General features: G+C 44.3%; 1 protein-coding gene across 5 annotated transcripts in view; it reads right to left on the reverse strand.

Annotated features, from left to right (window-relative positions):
• Nucleotides 1-13484, reverse strand: part of LOC102911376 (cationic amino acid transporter 3-like) — a 28996-nt gene extending 15512 nt beyond the window's left edge. Inside the window, exon 1 of one of the 5 annotated variants that reach the window (XM_076568294.1) lies at nucleotides 13326-13484. The gene's annotated coding sequence lies outside the window, so the exon portion shown is untranslated. Of the gene's footprint in view, nucleotides 1-2588; nucleotides 2645-3297; nucleotides 3428-13325 lie in introns of those variants that run through there. The other 4 variants (XM_076568307.1, XM_076568281.1, XM_076568285.1 and 1 more) reach the window with 4 other exon arrangements.
• Nucleotides 13485-15453: the final 1969 nt, after the last annotated feature.

Raw genomic sequence — 15453 nt, forward strand, 5'->3', positions numbered from 1 at the left:
GGTTACCTCTAGTCCCATGTTCCAATGTAGAAGCAGTTTCATTCAGTTTTTATACTATGGAGTTTGAAGTCAAGGTGCTTTTCAAATCCATTGATGGAAATATTAAATGGGTAGTTTCAGCAAAGAGAAATCTCAGCCACAGGCCTCAGATGTTGTCTGGTGGTTCAGACCTCTGGTTGTTAGAGAATAGGGTTTTGCTAAATTAATGCATTCCAAAGGGTTTTTATCTACTAAATCATGGAATGTCAGGTCCAACAGAGAGCTATTTAGGAAATGACCACTTAGTGGACTCAAGATAAATAACAGCCCAAGATAAACTCTAAATTAGACTCTGGACCTGCAACATGCCAACCCCTTCACAATCATTAAGGTTCTAATCAATCATCGGTGTAGAATGTTCAGTTTGAAGACGTAGTTTCTTCCCTGAAACTTCTGTTCAGAGAATGAAAGCCAAGAAAGGAACCTCATAGCATCTAAACATATCCAGTCCCAACCTCTGACGACATAAAGTGGACACTAATATGTTTTTTCCCTACTGTACTCACAGCACAAATCACTTCTCTGACCCCCAAAAAAAATGTGTTAAGTAACCAGAATTACTATTGCTGTGATGAAACACCACGACCAAAAAGCCAGTTGGGGAGGAAACAGCTTATTTGGCTTACACACAGCACTGTTCATCATTGAAGAAAGGACAGGAACTCAAGCAGGACAGCAACCTGGAGGCAGAAGCTGATGCAGACATCAGATGCATGGAAGGATGCTGTTTACTGGCTTAATTCCCCATGGCTTACTTAGCCTATTTTCTTATAGAACCCGGGACTACCAGCTCAAGGTTGGTACCACCCACAATGGGCTGGGTCCTCCCCATCAATACTAATGAGGAAAATGCTCTACAGGCTGGCATACAGCCTGATATCATGGAGGCATTTCCTTAATTGAGGTTCCCTCCTCTCAGATGACTTTAGCTTGTGTCAAGTTGGTGTAAAATTGTCCATCACACCCTGTCACCCCAACACGGCAGATACCAACTAAGTGTCCATGCATCAAATCCAGTTCTGACACTATCTGGAGTTAACAGTGAATCCATAAATTCAAGGCTCCAACGCCCCAAACTGGCCCACTTTAGACCTACCTGCAACCCCAAGCCTCAGGAACCTCTGACCTATCAGCTACAAATTGGCCTCCCAAGACTCCCCACTTCCCAAATTTTATTAAAGAGCTAAATTGCCTCACAGAAATCAAGGAAACACTATTCTTACATCAATTATTTCTGGGGTTGCTTTAATTTTTTTTTTTTCGAGACAGGGTCTCACTGTGTAGCCCTGGCTGTCCTGAAACATACTATGTAGACCAGGCTGGCCTCAAACTCAGATCCTCCTTCCTCTGCCTCCTAAGTCCTGGGATGATAGGTGTGCACCTCTGTGTCTATCTTGCTCATTTCATTTATTTGATATGAAAATGAAACAGAATCTCCTGTATCTCAGATCGGGTTCAAACTCATTAGGTAAAAATGGCTTGAACGTGCGATCCTCCTGCCTCCCCTTCCCCATTGTTGGTAATATGGATAGGTTTAAGATACCTCACCAGATTTAAGTAGTGCTAGAGAGGAGACCCAGGGTTTCCATAGTAACCAAGCACTCTATCGACTGAGCTAAATCCCTACAGCTTGGACTGGATTACTATAAAGGACATGTTAAGCCTGGCATAGTGGCTCAGGGCAAAAATCAGAGCTCAGGAGTCTGACATGAAGGTTTGCCAGGAATTTGAGGCTAGCCTGGGCTACAGACTGAAACCCTGTCCTGAGAAAACCGAGCAAGTTAAAGCAAGTAAAAGACATTTAAGCCGGGCAGTGGTGGTGCACACCTTTATTCCCAGCACTCAGGAGACAGAAGCGGAAGGATCTCTCTGAGTTCCAGGCAGCCTGGTCTACAGAGTGAGTTCTAGGACTGCTAGAGCTGTTACACAGAGAAATCTTATCTTGAAAAACCGAGAGAGAGAGAGAGAGAGAGAGAGAGAGAGAGAGAGAGAGAGAGAAAGGCCAGGTTAGTGCTTCAAGCCTGTAATACCAGGACTCAGGAGGCTGAGGTCAAAAAAAAAAAAAAAAAAAAAGAAAAGAAAAGAAAACCTGGGCTACAAAATGAGTTTCCCACCCTCCTGGTGTATGGACTTGAGACCCTGTCTTAATAAAACCAAAAGAAATACAAATAAGTAAGCAAATGGATTCATTTTGCTCGTCTGTTTTGTTTTGTTTTGTTTTTCAAGACAGGATTTCGGTGTAACAGTACTGGCTGTCCTGCAACTTGCTTTGTAGACCACACTGACCTTGAACTTACAGTAATCCTCCTGCCTGTGCCTCCCGAGTGCTGGGATTAAAGGCGCGTGGCACCACCCCCCTGCTGGATTCAAATTTTTCTTAAGGATACAAAAACAGCAGAGGAAGAGTAGGATGCCGCCTGGGAGGGGCGGGGCGGGGGGGGGGGAGTTGGAGGGGGGTGGAGGGAGGGGGTTGGGGAGAGGGGGGAGAGGGGGGAGACATGCAGTTAGGGCTGCCCTTCTCTCAGCCTCTTGATTAAGTCTTTCTTTACCTGCCTCCAAGACTCTGCTTCCAAAAGCCCTTTTAACCCTGCGCTCCTGGGTCCTACCGGGGTAAAACTGACTGCTGAGAAGGTAACCAGAAAGGCTTGTTTGTTTGGATTCCTAAACGCCTCTCCACCAACATTCCTCCCAAACTTGGGGCGGACTTTAATTCTGTAACTCACTTTGGGAAAGACAATTTCTATCTCCAGACTTGGCCCCGGGCGATGAAGTAGAGACAGAAACTGCCAACAAAAGCTTAAAAAAAAAAAAAAAAGCCCAGGGGAGATGGTAGCGCACACCTGGGATGCCAACGTAAGACATAGCCACAATTTGGAGGCCAGGCTGAGCTACCGTGGGTTCTAAACTGGCGCGGCAGCCTGGTTTACAGGGAGAGATCCAGGCCAGCCAGGGCTACATACTGAGACCCAGTTTGGGAAAGAAAACAAAAAACAAAAACAAAAAAAAGGGGGGGGCGGGGCTGGGGAACACCATCTTGGGCCGGTAGGATGGATCAATAGTAAAGGCACTTGCCACCAAGTCTGACCACACACAAGTTCGAATCTCAGTCCTGCGGGTTGTACACCATAGGACTCATGTGTCCACATATATACACCCTTATACACAAAGAAAAGCTTTTTTTCCCTTATCAGACATATTTCCACCCACAACAGCAAAGCTGTGTGAAACACTCTAACAAGAAAGTCCTCACAGACTTACCAGAGCCACTGTGGGAAACCCTGGAGCTCTGGGTCTGCTCCTGAGGCTGAGGTTGGGACCTGTGCCGGTCAGAAACTGAAGGTTCTTTAAGGCAGCAGGTAGGAGTCACAGCATTCAAATAGCTGCTGGAAAGTGCCTGGTAGGTAGGGTGGGGACAGAAAGGGACGGACAGAGATCATCTGTCTTAAAGCAAGAGAAGCTTTTTTCCTAGTTTTTTTTAGACAGGGTCTCACTTTAGAGACCAGGCTGGCTTCGAACTCACAGGAATCCCCTTGCCGATGCTTTCAGAATACTGGGATTAAAAGTGCCTCTACACTTTTAACATTATAATTAAAATAATAATAATACAGAGCTGGGGGATGGTTCAGTGGCGGTTGCTACTCTCCCATGGGACAGAGGCCCTGTTGCCAGCATTCATGCCTGGCCACCTGAAATGGCCTGTCACTCCAATTCCAGGAGATCTGACACCTCAGACTTCTGTGGGCACCTGTACTCATGGGCACATACCCCACCACACACATATTCATATAATTTAAAATAATAAATCTTTAAAAAAAAAAAATAAGAGCCAGGCATGGTGGCACACAACTTTAATCCCAGCACTTAGGATGCAGAGGCAAGGCAGATCTCTGTGACTTCAAGGCCAGCCAGGCCAGCCAGGGCTGTACAGAGAAAGCCTGTCTCAAAAAGCAAAAGAGAAAAATACATGCCTTAAGTCAGCACTCTGGAAGCTGAGGCTGGCAGATTTCTGTGAGTTTGAGACTAGCCTGGCCTATAGGTCCAGGCCAGCCAGGGCTATATAGTAAGACCCTGTCTCTCCTCCTCCTCCTCCCGCTCCTCCTCCTCCTCCTTTCTCTCTCTCTCTCTCTCTCTCTCTCTCTCTCTGGTTTTTTGAGACAGGGTCTCACTGTGTAGCCTCTGCCTTCTGAGTGCTGGGATTAAAGGAATGTGCCACCACAAGTGAGTGAGACCCTGTCCAAAAAAAAAAAAAAATTAGGAAAGAAAGAAAAAAGATGTAAAAATAATAAGAAATAAATAGGCGGGAGAGATGGGGAGAGATGGTTCAGTGGTTAAGAAGCACTTGCCATTCTTCTAGAAGACCTGATGCAATTCCCAGCACCCACATGAGGCATCTCCCAACCACCTGTGACTTCAGCTCTGGGGGATCTGGTACTTCTGACCTCTGAGGGAACCTGTACTTACATGCACACATATACACATAAAGAGAGTTTCAATTTATAAAAATAAATCTTAAATAAGTAGGGGCTGGTGTAGCATGAATCTTCAAAGTTCTTATTAACAAAATCAAACCTGAGCCAGGTATTGGGGTGAATGCTGGAAGATCAGAGAAGCAGAAGAAACCACAGCTACCTCACCTCACCTTGCCAACTCCTCAGCTGATCCTGTTTCCTCAGGCTGGAAGCCTCGGAGTTCTCATCCAGAATGAATCTCAGCTGAACTGTGCCTAAAAACTTAACCAGCCAAATGTTTCTAGTTTCTGGTCTCCACACCTTATATATCTTTGTGCTTTCTGCCATCACTCTCTGGGATTAAAGGCTCACTTCTTGGGATTAAAGGCGAGTGTCACCATGCCTGGCTGTTTCCAATGTGGCCTTGAACTCACAGAGATCCAGAGGGATTTCTACCTCTGGAATGCTAGGATTAAAGGTGTGTGTGCCACCATTTTCTAGCCTTTGTATCTAGTGGCTGTTCTGTCTCTGACCCCAGATAAGTTTATTAAGGTGCACAATATTTTGGGGAACACAATACCACCACAGGCTGGAGAAATGGGTAAGTGGTTAAGAGCACAGGCCGCTCTTCCAGAGGACCCGGGTTCCAGCACCGACATCAGGCAGCTCACAACCATCCATAACTTTTTTTATGTTTTAGGGGGAATGGACACCTTCTTCTGACCTCCTTGGGCACCAAATGCACACGTTGCACAGATATATATTCAGGCAAAACACCCACACTCACAAAATAAAAATAACAAATTTTAAAAAATAAACAGCATAAGGGCAGCAAGATAACTCATCAGGTGATGGTGCCTGTTATTAACCCTGAGGGCCCGAGTTCTATACACAGGCTCCACCTGGTAGAAGTAGAAAACCAACTCCTATAGGCTATCCTTTGGCCAACATATGAATGCCCACATATGCACAAGCACACACACACACACACACACACACACACACACACACACACACACACGCACACATGCATGCATGCAAAATGAATAAAAATGTAACATAAGAAAAATTTTTGAGAGGCTAGAGAGATGGCTCAGAGGTTAAGAGCACTGGCTGCTCTTCCAGAGGTCCTGAGTTCAATTCCCAGCAACCACATGGTGACTCACAACCACAGTAATGAGATCTGATGCCCTCTTCTGGCCTGCAGGCATACATGCAGGCAGAACACTGTCTACATGATAAATAAATAAATCTTTTTAAAAAATTATGTTTGTAAAAATGAAAAAAAAAAACATGAGTTGGGTACACCTGAGAGGGATTTTTGAAAGGCCTTGAAATTAAAGACCTAATTTAATCTAGATCATTTAAGGTGATATCCACCTTCATCTGATTAGTGGCTGTGCACACCATTAATCCCAGCACTCAGGAGGTAGAATCAGTTGGATTTTCGGAGTTTGAGGCCAGCCAGGGCTACAAAATGAGTTCCAGGGCTACACAGATAAATCCTTTCTCAAAAACACCAAAATAAATAAATAAATAGATAGATAGATAAAAATAAAACAAAGTATAAGATCCAACTTTAATCTTGATCATACCTTCTGGTGGCAGTGTACATATATATATTAAAGGACACCGAAGAAGGAAGCTATGGTTTTCCCTGCTTGCCTAGCTCTGACTACCAAGTTCACCACTTTACCAGTGTTAGAGCATGCTTCCTTAGAATTGTGGTGTATACTGAAGACCAGCTGAGATACACAGCCTCATGAATTGAACAACTACTGAGTTCTTCAAATTTCCATTGGTAGCAGCCATTGATGGACTATCTAAACCACAGTTTGTGTGACATTCTAACAAATCCACTTTCTTCCTAAAAATAAATAAATAAATAAATAAATAAATAAATAAATAAATAAATAAATAAATAAATAAAACTTTCCAGGTGGGTGCTGAAAAAAAAATTAATTTTGGCTGGGTATTATGTTAACTGTCTCTGATCACAGTACTCCAGAGGCAGAGGCAAGTGGATAACTGTGAGTCTGAGACAAGCTTGGTCTACATAATGAATTCCCAGCCAGCCAAGGCTACATAGTAAGATCCTGTCTCAAAAAATATTTAAATATGGGGCTGGAGAGATGGCTCAGCAGTTAAGAGCACTGGCTGCTTTTCCAGAGGACCCAGGTTCAATTCTCAGCACCCACATGGTGGCTCACAACCACAGTAATGAGATCTGATGCCCTCTTCTGGCCTGCTAGTATACATGCAGGCAGAACAATGTATACATAATAAATAAATAAATCTAAAAAAAATTAAATACACAACATAATGTTAAATATTTTCACGTTTGGAGGGGGGCAATTAGAGAGATGGCAATTTAAAAAAAGCCTTCTTTCAGAGAACTTGTGTTCTGTTCTCAGGCAATTCACACTGCTTGTTGTCAAGCCTGAAGACCTGAGTTCTATATCCAGGCTCCACAAAGTGGAAAGAGTGAGCCACTCCTACAAGCCAATTCCAGGGCATCTGGCACCTTCTCCTGACCTCTGAGATCACTTGCACATACATGGCATTCATATGCACATGCCAAATATAAACAATGTTGAGGGGGCTGGAGAGATGGCTCAGGGGTTAAGAGCACTGGCTGTTCTTCCAGAGGTCCTGAGTTCAGAACATTTCTGTGAGCTCCAGGCCAGTCTGGTCTACAGAGTGAGATCCAGGACAGGCACCAAAACTACACAGAGAAACCCTGTCTTGAAAAACCAATAATAAAAATAATAATAATAATAATAATAATAATAATAATAATAAAGGATGAGGTATAGCTTAGTGTTAGAACATTGAACTTAGTGTTAGAACATTGTACAGCACCCAGGAAGGTTATTGTATGGTTGGTTGTTTTTAGGCAAGGTCTCACTATGTAGCTGTAGGTGTCCTAAACCTCACTATGTAGACCAGGCTGGCCTTGAACTCACAGAAGATCCACCTGCCTCTGTCTCCTGAGTGCTGGCATTAAAGGCATGTGCCACCATGCCTAGCTGAACTTGAAGGTCTTGATCTTCATTCAGCACCGGAAATAAAAATTTAAGTCTCCCCAATTTTTGTTTCTGCTTGGGTTATTTTTGTTGTTTGTTTGTTTGTTTGGGGATTTTGGTGGTGGTGGTTTTTGTTTGTTAATACTTTTTTTAAAAAATGTTTATTTGCCGGGCAGTGGTGGTGCACGCCTTTAACCCCAGCACTCGGGAGGCAGAGCCAGGCGGATCTCTGTGAGTTTGAGGCCAACCTGGACTACCAAGTGAGTTCCAGGAAAGGCACAAAGCTACACAGAGAAACCCCTGTCTCGAAAAAACCGCATGTATGACTGCAGGCCAGAAGAGGGCACCAGATCTCATTACAGGTGGTTGTGAGCCACCATGTGGTTGGTAGGAATTGAACTCAGGACCTCTGTGAGAGCAGTCAGTGTTCTTAACCACTGAGCCATCTCTCCAAACCCTTGTTAATACTTTAAAAAAAAAAAAAAAAAAAAAAAAAAAAAAAAAAAAAACATTTTTATCTATCCATGGGATAGTGCATGCATGCGGCAGCACATATACAGAAGTTAAAATTTGCAGGAATCTGTCTTCTCCTTCCACTATTTGTGTTCTATATATCACACTAAGTCCTCCAGCTTGGTAGCAAGCCTCTTTACGCCATGAACCATCTCTCCTCAGACCTTGATTTTGTTGGGTTTTGTGAGACAGCATCTCTCTGGGTAGCTCTGGCTGTCCTAGAACTAGCTCTGTAGACCAGGCTGGCCTCGAACTCAGAGATCTGCCTGTCTCTGCCTCCCGAGTGCTGGGACTAACCACACCTTGCTCTGATTGTTTTATTTATTTATTTATTTATTTATTTATTTATTTATTTATTTGCCCACATGGGTGTTTCTCCCATGAGGACAGCTGCGCACCACATTCATGAAGACTGAGTCAGATACTTAAGAACTGGGGTTAACAGATGGCTGTAGGAACCGAACCAGGCACCTCCATCAGAGCAGTCAAAGCTCTGGAGGAGTAAGCCTCTGTCCAGTCCTCCCCCATCTACCTCTTTCTCTCCCTCTCTTCCTTCCTTCCTTTCTTTTCTTTTCTTTTCTTTTCTTTTCTTTCTTTTTTTTTTTTTTTCTTTTTTTGAGCTGAGGATCAAACCCAGGGCCTTGTGCTTGCTAGGCAAGTGCTCTATCACTGAGCTAAATCCCCAACCCTCATTTCTTTCTTAAGACAGGGTTTCCTCCTGTTGTGCCATGTCATGAGACACCCCCCCCCCAATCAAGACCACTACAGAGCCAATATCCCATGCAAGTACAAAGGGGTTTATTAAAACAGGCAAGCCTGGGCTTGGTCCCTGCCCAACACACTGGCAAGCCAGATGAAGGAGGACGGCCCTGAGCTCTGAGTTAAGTGTTTTTTTTTTTTTTTTTAAGGGAAAAACCACAAGCTAGGGGTACAAGCCTTTGCATTTCAGGGTCATACTTCAGTTAACAGGAACATTTAGCCAAGAGAAGAAAGAACTACAGAAGACAAAATACATTTGGAGACTCTCCCAGTACTATGGGAGACTTTGATGGATTAAGTCTTTGTTTTAATTTCAAGGCTATTTCTTGGCCAGCAGCCTATGCCCTGACCATAGTCTTAGCTGGGTGTCTGTGTCTCTGGAACTTGGTTCAGCTCTTATCTGAGTATTGCTAGAAATGAAGTTTTCTTTAAAATGGGGTTTGTCTTGCTCTCTCGCTCCCACAGAGACAGCTGACCTCAGCTCGTGGGAGCTCATGGACTGTAGAGTGACAGCTAGGGATCCTGCACGGGACTGACCTAGGCCCTCTGCATGTGAGTGACAGTTGTGTAGCTTGGTCTGTTTGTGGCCCCTAGCAGTGGGACCAGGATCTGTCCCTGGTGCATGAGCTGGCTTTTTGGAACCTGTTCCCTAGGGTGGGATGCCTCACTTAGCTTTGATGTGATATCGACTCCCATTGGAGGCCTTATCCTTTCTGAGGAGTGGATGGGGGGTGGAGGTATAAAGTAGGTCAGGGGAGGAAACAGGAGGACAGGAGGGAGCAGTAACTGTGGTTGGTACGCAAAATAAAAATAAACAAATAAACAAATAAATAAGCAGGGTTTCCTGCTGGCCTCCAACTCAATATGCAGTTGAAGACAATCTTGAACTCCTGATTATCCTCCCTCCATTTCCCAAGTCCTGGAATTGCAGGTGTGGAGCGCCATGCCTGACTTAAAACTAACCATTTCTGAGCCAGGCAGTGGTGACTCATGCCTTTAATCCCAGTACTCCAGAAACAGGCAGGTGGATATCTGAGTCCAAGCCAGCCAGGTCTGGGGACTGAGAGCTCTGACAGCCAGGGATACACAAACCCTGCTATGAAAAACAACAAAAAGAAACCAATAGTCTCTTTTGCAAAATGAAGCGTCTTTTGTGAGGGATGAGAGGTACATTTTTCAGGCTGGGCAGGAGCCCAGGATATCTGACCTTGACTTTGATTCCCCAGCACCTTCAGGGTGGCAGGAAAGAACCAACTCCCAGGGATGGAGAGAGGGCTCAAAGATTAAGAGCAACTGTTGCTCTTGCAGAGGACCAGGGTTCAAATCCCAGCACCCACATGGGTTCACAATCATGCAAAACTCTGGTTCAAGGGGATCCCATGCTCACTTCTGACTCCTGTGAGTACCAAGCACTGTCACAGCACATACATACATGCATTCACACATGAAATAAAATAGTTAAACCTAAAAAATAAAAAAATAAAGAGAGCTAACTCTTACAAGTTGTCCTCTAAATTCATCATAGATATATAAGTGTCACAGCACATGCCCTAAACACACACACACACACACACACAAATTAAAAAAATAAAATAAAGGAATAAATAAACAAATAAATGTAATCTTTTTTTAAATTTATTTATTTATTGTGTATAGTGTTCTGTCTGCAAGTACCTCTGCAGGCCAGAAGAGGGCACCAGATCACATTACAGATGGCTGTGAGCCACCATGTGGTTGCTGGGAATTGAACTCAGGACCTTTGGAAGAGCAAGCAGTGCTCTTAACCTCTGAGCCATCTCTCCAGCCCAATAAATGTAATCTTTAAAAATCAAATTGGCTGTTAGGATTTCATCAAGGAAAGGCAGTGGCTGGCACAGTCTGAGCAAAGGTCTCTCTTTTTTTTTTTTTTTTTTTTTTTTTTTTGGTTTTTTCGAGACAGGGTTTCTCGGTGTAGCTTTGCGCCTTTCCTGGGACTCACTTGGTAGCCCAGGCTGGCCTTGAACTCACAAAGATCCGCCTGCCTCTGCCTCCCGAGTGCTGGGATTAAAGGCGTGCGCCACCACCGCCCGGCTAGGTCTCTCTTTTTTAAAAATGAGATTTCATATTTCATGTGTGAATGTTTTGCCTGGAGGTACATCTGTGCACCACATGCATACCTGATGCCTATAGAGGTCAGAAGTAGGTTTTGGATCCCCTGACACGAGAGTTACAGAGGGTTGTAAGCGATCATGTGGGTGCTGGGAACTGACCCTGGGTCCTTGAGAAAGCAACAAGTCTCTCAGCGAGGGTCCTTAACTTTAGAGCTAGTACAACTCTCCCTTTTGTCTCTTCAAATTTTACCATTGTTTGTTTGGTTTTGGAGACAGGGTTTCTCTGTGTAACAGCCCCGGCTGCCCTGGAACCCACTCTGTAGACCAGGATGGCCTGGAACTCACAGAGATCAACCTGCCTCTTACTCCCAAGTGCTGGGATTAAAGGCATGCACCACCACCACCACCACCCTCTTATTATACTTTTTAATTTATTTATGTATGTATTCTTTTTAATGTATGAATGCTGTCTGCATGCATGCCTGCATGCCAGCAGAGGGCATCAGATCCCATTATACATGGTGGTGAGCCACCATGTCGTTGCAGGGAATTGAACTCGGAACCTCTGCAAGAGCAGCCAATGTTCTTAAGCACTGAGCCATCTCTCCAGCCCTTATTTTTATTGTTTTTTTGATAGGTTCTCACATACCCAGGTTAGCCAACACACTCTGTTTATGGAGTACTGGTAATCAAACTCAAGGGTTCATGCAGTCTACAGAGCTGATCTATCAGCTGGGCCACATCTCAAGCCTCCTTGTCTATTCTTGGATCTCAGAGAGAAAAAAATGGACATAAGAGCTCCAGCAAAAGCTGGGTGTGCTGGCTTATGCTTATACTGCCAACAGAGTCTCACTGGGTAGCTCTGCTGTCCTGGGAGTGACAGTGTAGAACCCATTTGCCTCAGACTCACAAGGATCTTCTTGTTTCTGCCTCTATCCTAATTTTTATTTAAGACAATTTGTTTCATGAGTATGGATGTTTTGTCTACATGTACTCATGCATCATGTGCATGCCTGCTGCTCTTGGAGTGAAGAAGAGTGAGTCAGTTTCCCAGGGTCTGGAGTTAGGGAAACCTGTGAGCAATAGTGTGGTATTGGCAACCAAACTCTGGTCCTCTGCAAGAGCAACCAGTTCTCTTCACCTCTTATCTACCCCTGTAGGCCTATACTTCCTGATGTTTAAATATGTATGAATGTGTGCCTTTAGTCTGTATGTATACTTGAGATTAGTGCCTGGAGAGGTCAAAAGATGGTGTCAGATCCCCTACTTTCTATCTATCTATCTATCTATCTATCTATCTATCTATCTATCTATCTATCTATCTATCTATGTTTCTCTCTTTCTCTGTCACACACACACACACACACACAATTGCTTTTTCACAGACTACAAACTCGTGTGGGTGTTTGCTGGTTGGGTAGTAATGTGCTGTGTTATCTTTCCCTGGGTTAAATAAACAAGCATCTATTCACTTATTTAGGGTGCCAAAGACAGAGCCAAGAAACAATGCCACACACATTAGGTTTGGTGAACCAGAGAGTTTATTGGGCTGACTTGCAGAGGCATAAATGACTCAAAAACAGTTGTGTGACTGAAAGCTCACCTATATGAGTCACAAAACTCAGAGGGTAAGGCCAGCCTGAACTGCACAGCATGATCCTTCCTGTCCCTCATTACCCCAAAGTGCCTGCTCTGTCTCTCTCTCTCTCTCCCTGTCTCTCTGTCTCTCTGTCTCTCTCTCTCTCTGTCTCTCTGTCTCTGTCTCTCTCTCTCTCTCTCTCTCTCTCTCTCACACACACACACACACACACACACACACACACACATACTCACACACACAGATTTTGAGACAAGATTTCTCTGGGTAGCTCTGGCTATCCTAGAACTCTCTGTGAGGACCAGCCTGGTCTTGAACTGACGAGATCCAAGTGCCTCTGCTTACCATTAACTGGGATTAAAGGTGGGAGGAGCCACCACCCTGTGATTTAGCTTAATCCTGTCTCAACATTTTTTTAAAAAACAAGATTGGTAGTGCACTTTTTTAATCCCAACAATAGACAAACAGAGGCAAATGGATCTCTGTGACAAGGGGGCCACTTTAGTCTATGTTGTGAGTTTCAGGCCACCACATGCTACACAGTAACACCTTATCATAAAACAAAACAAAAAAAAAGCCAGGTTTAGTGGCACACTCCTTTGATCTCAGCACTCCAGAGGCAGGCAAATGTCTGAGCTGGAGGCCAGCCTGGTCAACAGAGCTAGATACAGGACAGCCAGGGCTACACAGAGAAACTTTGTCTTAAAATAACAATAAGAATAATAACTACTATTATCATTATCATTATTACTATAAATAAAATGAAATGGGAATGGGGAAGGATAGAAAGCAGACAGAAATAAAGAGAAAAGAAGCCTCAGTTGATAGCAAGGATGCACAGCATTTTCACGACCTGACTTCCATCAACAGCTGCAGGTGAAGTAGAGGGAGATTCCAGCACTCAGAAGGTGTATGCAGGAGATCAGGAGATCAAATTGTCCTCGAACATCACAGGTTCAAAGTTATCCTCAGCTACACAGAAGTTTGAAGCCTCCATGAGAAACAGGAGACCCTATCCAAAAATAAAAGAAAGATACAAACAGATAGAAAAGAAAACAGAAAACGATTGGAGAGAATATGCTGGCCTGTGAATTAGCTGTAAAGTCAGTGTTTAGGCTACACATTCCCTGGTTTTCATCTTAAGGACAACTACCCGGAAAGCTCACTTTGTTGTCCAGACTTGCCTCAAACTCATATCAATCCTCTGCCTCTGTCCCCCAAACAATGAGATGACAGGCATGCATCACACACCCACTCTAAATCAGAGTGACTCTAGGACAGGAACAAACAGCAACAACAAAAATGGAGTGAAGTGGCCCAGAGACATCAGAATACATCCCTCTGGACTTTGTTCTGGCTCAATGTCCTTCCGGCTTTTAAGTGTTAGCCAAGGATGCCCCTGAACACTATTCCCTTCTGGTGAAGGATGTAGGGAAAAGTCTGTCTCCTCTACAGACAGGGGCTTGGCACTCAAGAGTTGGCTTAGCATCTAAAACAGTGTATTGATCTTGCAGAAGACAACTTTCCAACACCCGGGGGGGGGGGGGCAGCTCCCAACTGCCTTGTTCTCCAGCTGGATGGGGTCTGATGCCCTCTCTGGCATCTGTGGGCACCCAAACACAAGCACAAACATTTTGTTTTTATGAAAATTAAACATAGGGTGCAGCTAGCAGCTTCCCTCCCCTTCCCTCCAGTCAGAACCATGAGTCAAGTGCTGGCCAGGCTTCCATTGGGCTGCACAAGGGAATGGCCTCACCCTGGAGCACAGCCTCTGCCAACAGTTAACTCTCCCACAAATCGTGACATACACCCACCATCCAATCCCACCACTGATACCAATGCTTGTATGGTCTCAAGACCTTATTTTATTCTATTTTGTGCTGGGATGCAAGTTCATCTCAGATGTGTGATTTGTAGACTTGGACAAACTTTCTTTTTAATATGAAGTCTCGTGAAGCTCACACAGGCTGTCCTGGAACTCACTATGTACTGAAGATGACCTTCAACTTCAGCAGGGATTCCAGGTCCTGAAGCTAAGGCAGGGTGAGTCCAAACTGAAGCCCAGTCAGGGAAAGTCAGGGAGATCCTGACTCCAAACAGAAATAAGCACCAAGGGGCTGGGGCTGGGAGAATTACCTACAAGAGGGTCCAGGTCCCATCTCCAGCCCACCACACATACAGAAGCACAAAAACCACAGTTGGTTGTTCTGTATCTTTTTTTTTTTTTTAATTTTTATTTTTTCCCTGTGACAAGGTTTCTCTGTGGACAGCTTTGGAGGCTGTCTTCAAACTAGCTCTGTAGAACAGGCTAGCCTGGAACTCAGAGATCCCCATGACTCTGCCTCCCTAGATCTTAGAATAAGGGAGGGCACCACCACACCCGATTAAGTCTATTTTTTAAAAAAGACTAAGTCGATTAGCAGATGAATACTTGATAACTGAATCAATGAGTTGAATGGATTTTTTGTTTTGTTTTGTTTTTGTTGTTTTTTTTTTGAGACAGTGTTTCTCTGTGTAGTTTTGGTGCCTGTCCTGAATCTTGCTCTGAAGACCAGGCTGGCCTAGAATTCACAGAGATCCGCCTGGCTCTTGCTCCCGAGTGCTGGGATTGAAGGCATGAGCCACCTCCGCCTGGCTGATTGTTTCCTTTTTTTTTTTTTTTTAATTTATTTATTATGTACACAGTGTTCTGCCTGCACATATCCCTGCAAGCCAGAAGAGGGAACTAGATTTCATTACAGATGGTTGTGAGCCAATATGTGGTTCCTGGGAATTGAAGTCAGGACCTCTAGAAGAGCTGCCAGTGCTCTTAACCTCTGAGCCATCTCTCCAGTCCCGATTGTTTCCTTTTTATTCACATCTACTTACTCATTTTGTGTATTTGTGCTCTTGGAAAGGCAGCCATGTGCAGGTCACATGACACCAGGCAGTACTTGCCTTTCCCATGGGGTCCTTAGTGTTGGAGCTCAGGTTGTCAGGAC

This window comes from Peromyscus maniculatus, chromosome 1 (assembly GCF_049852395.1).
Source record: "Peromyscus maniculatus bairdii isolate BWxNUB_F1_BW_parent chromosome 1, HU_Pman_BW_mat_3.1, whole genome shotgun sequence".
NCBI lineage: Eukaryota > Metazoa > Chordata > Mammalia > Rodentia > Cricetidae > Peromyscus > Peromyscus maniculatus.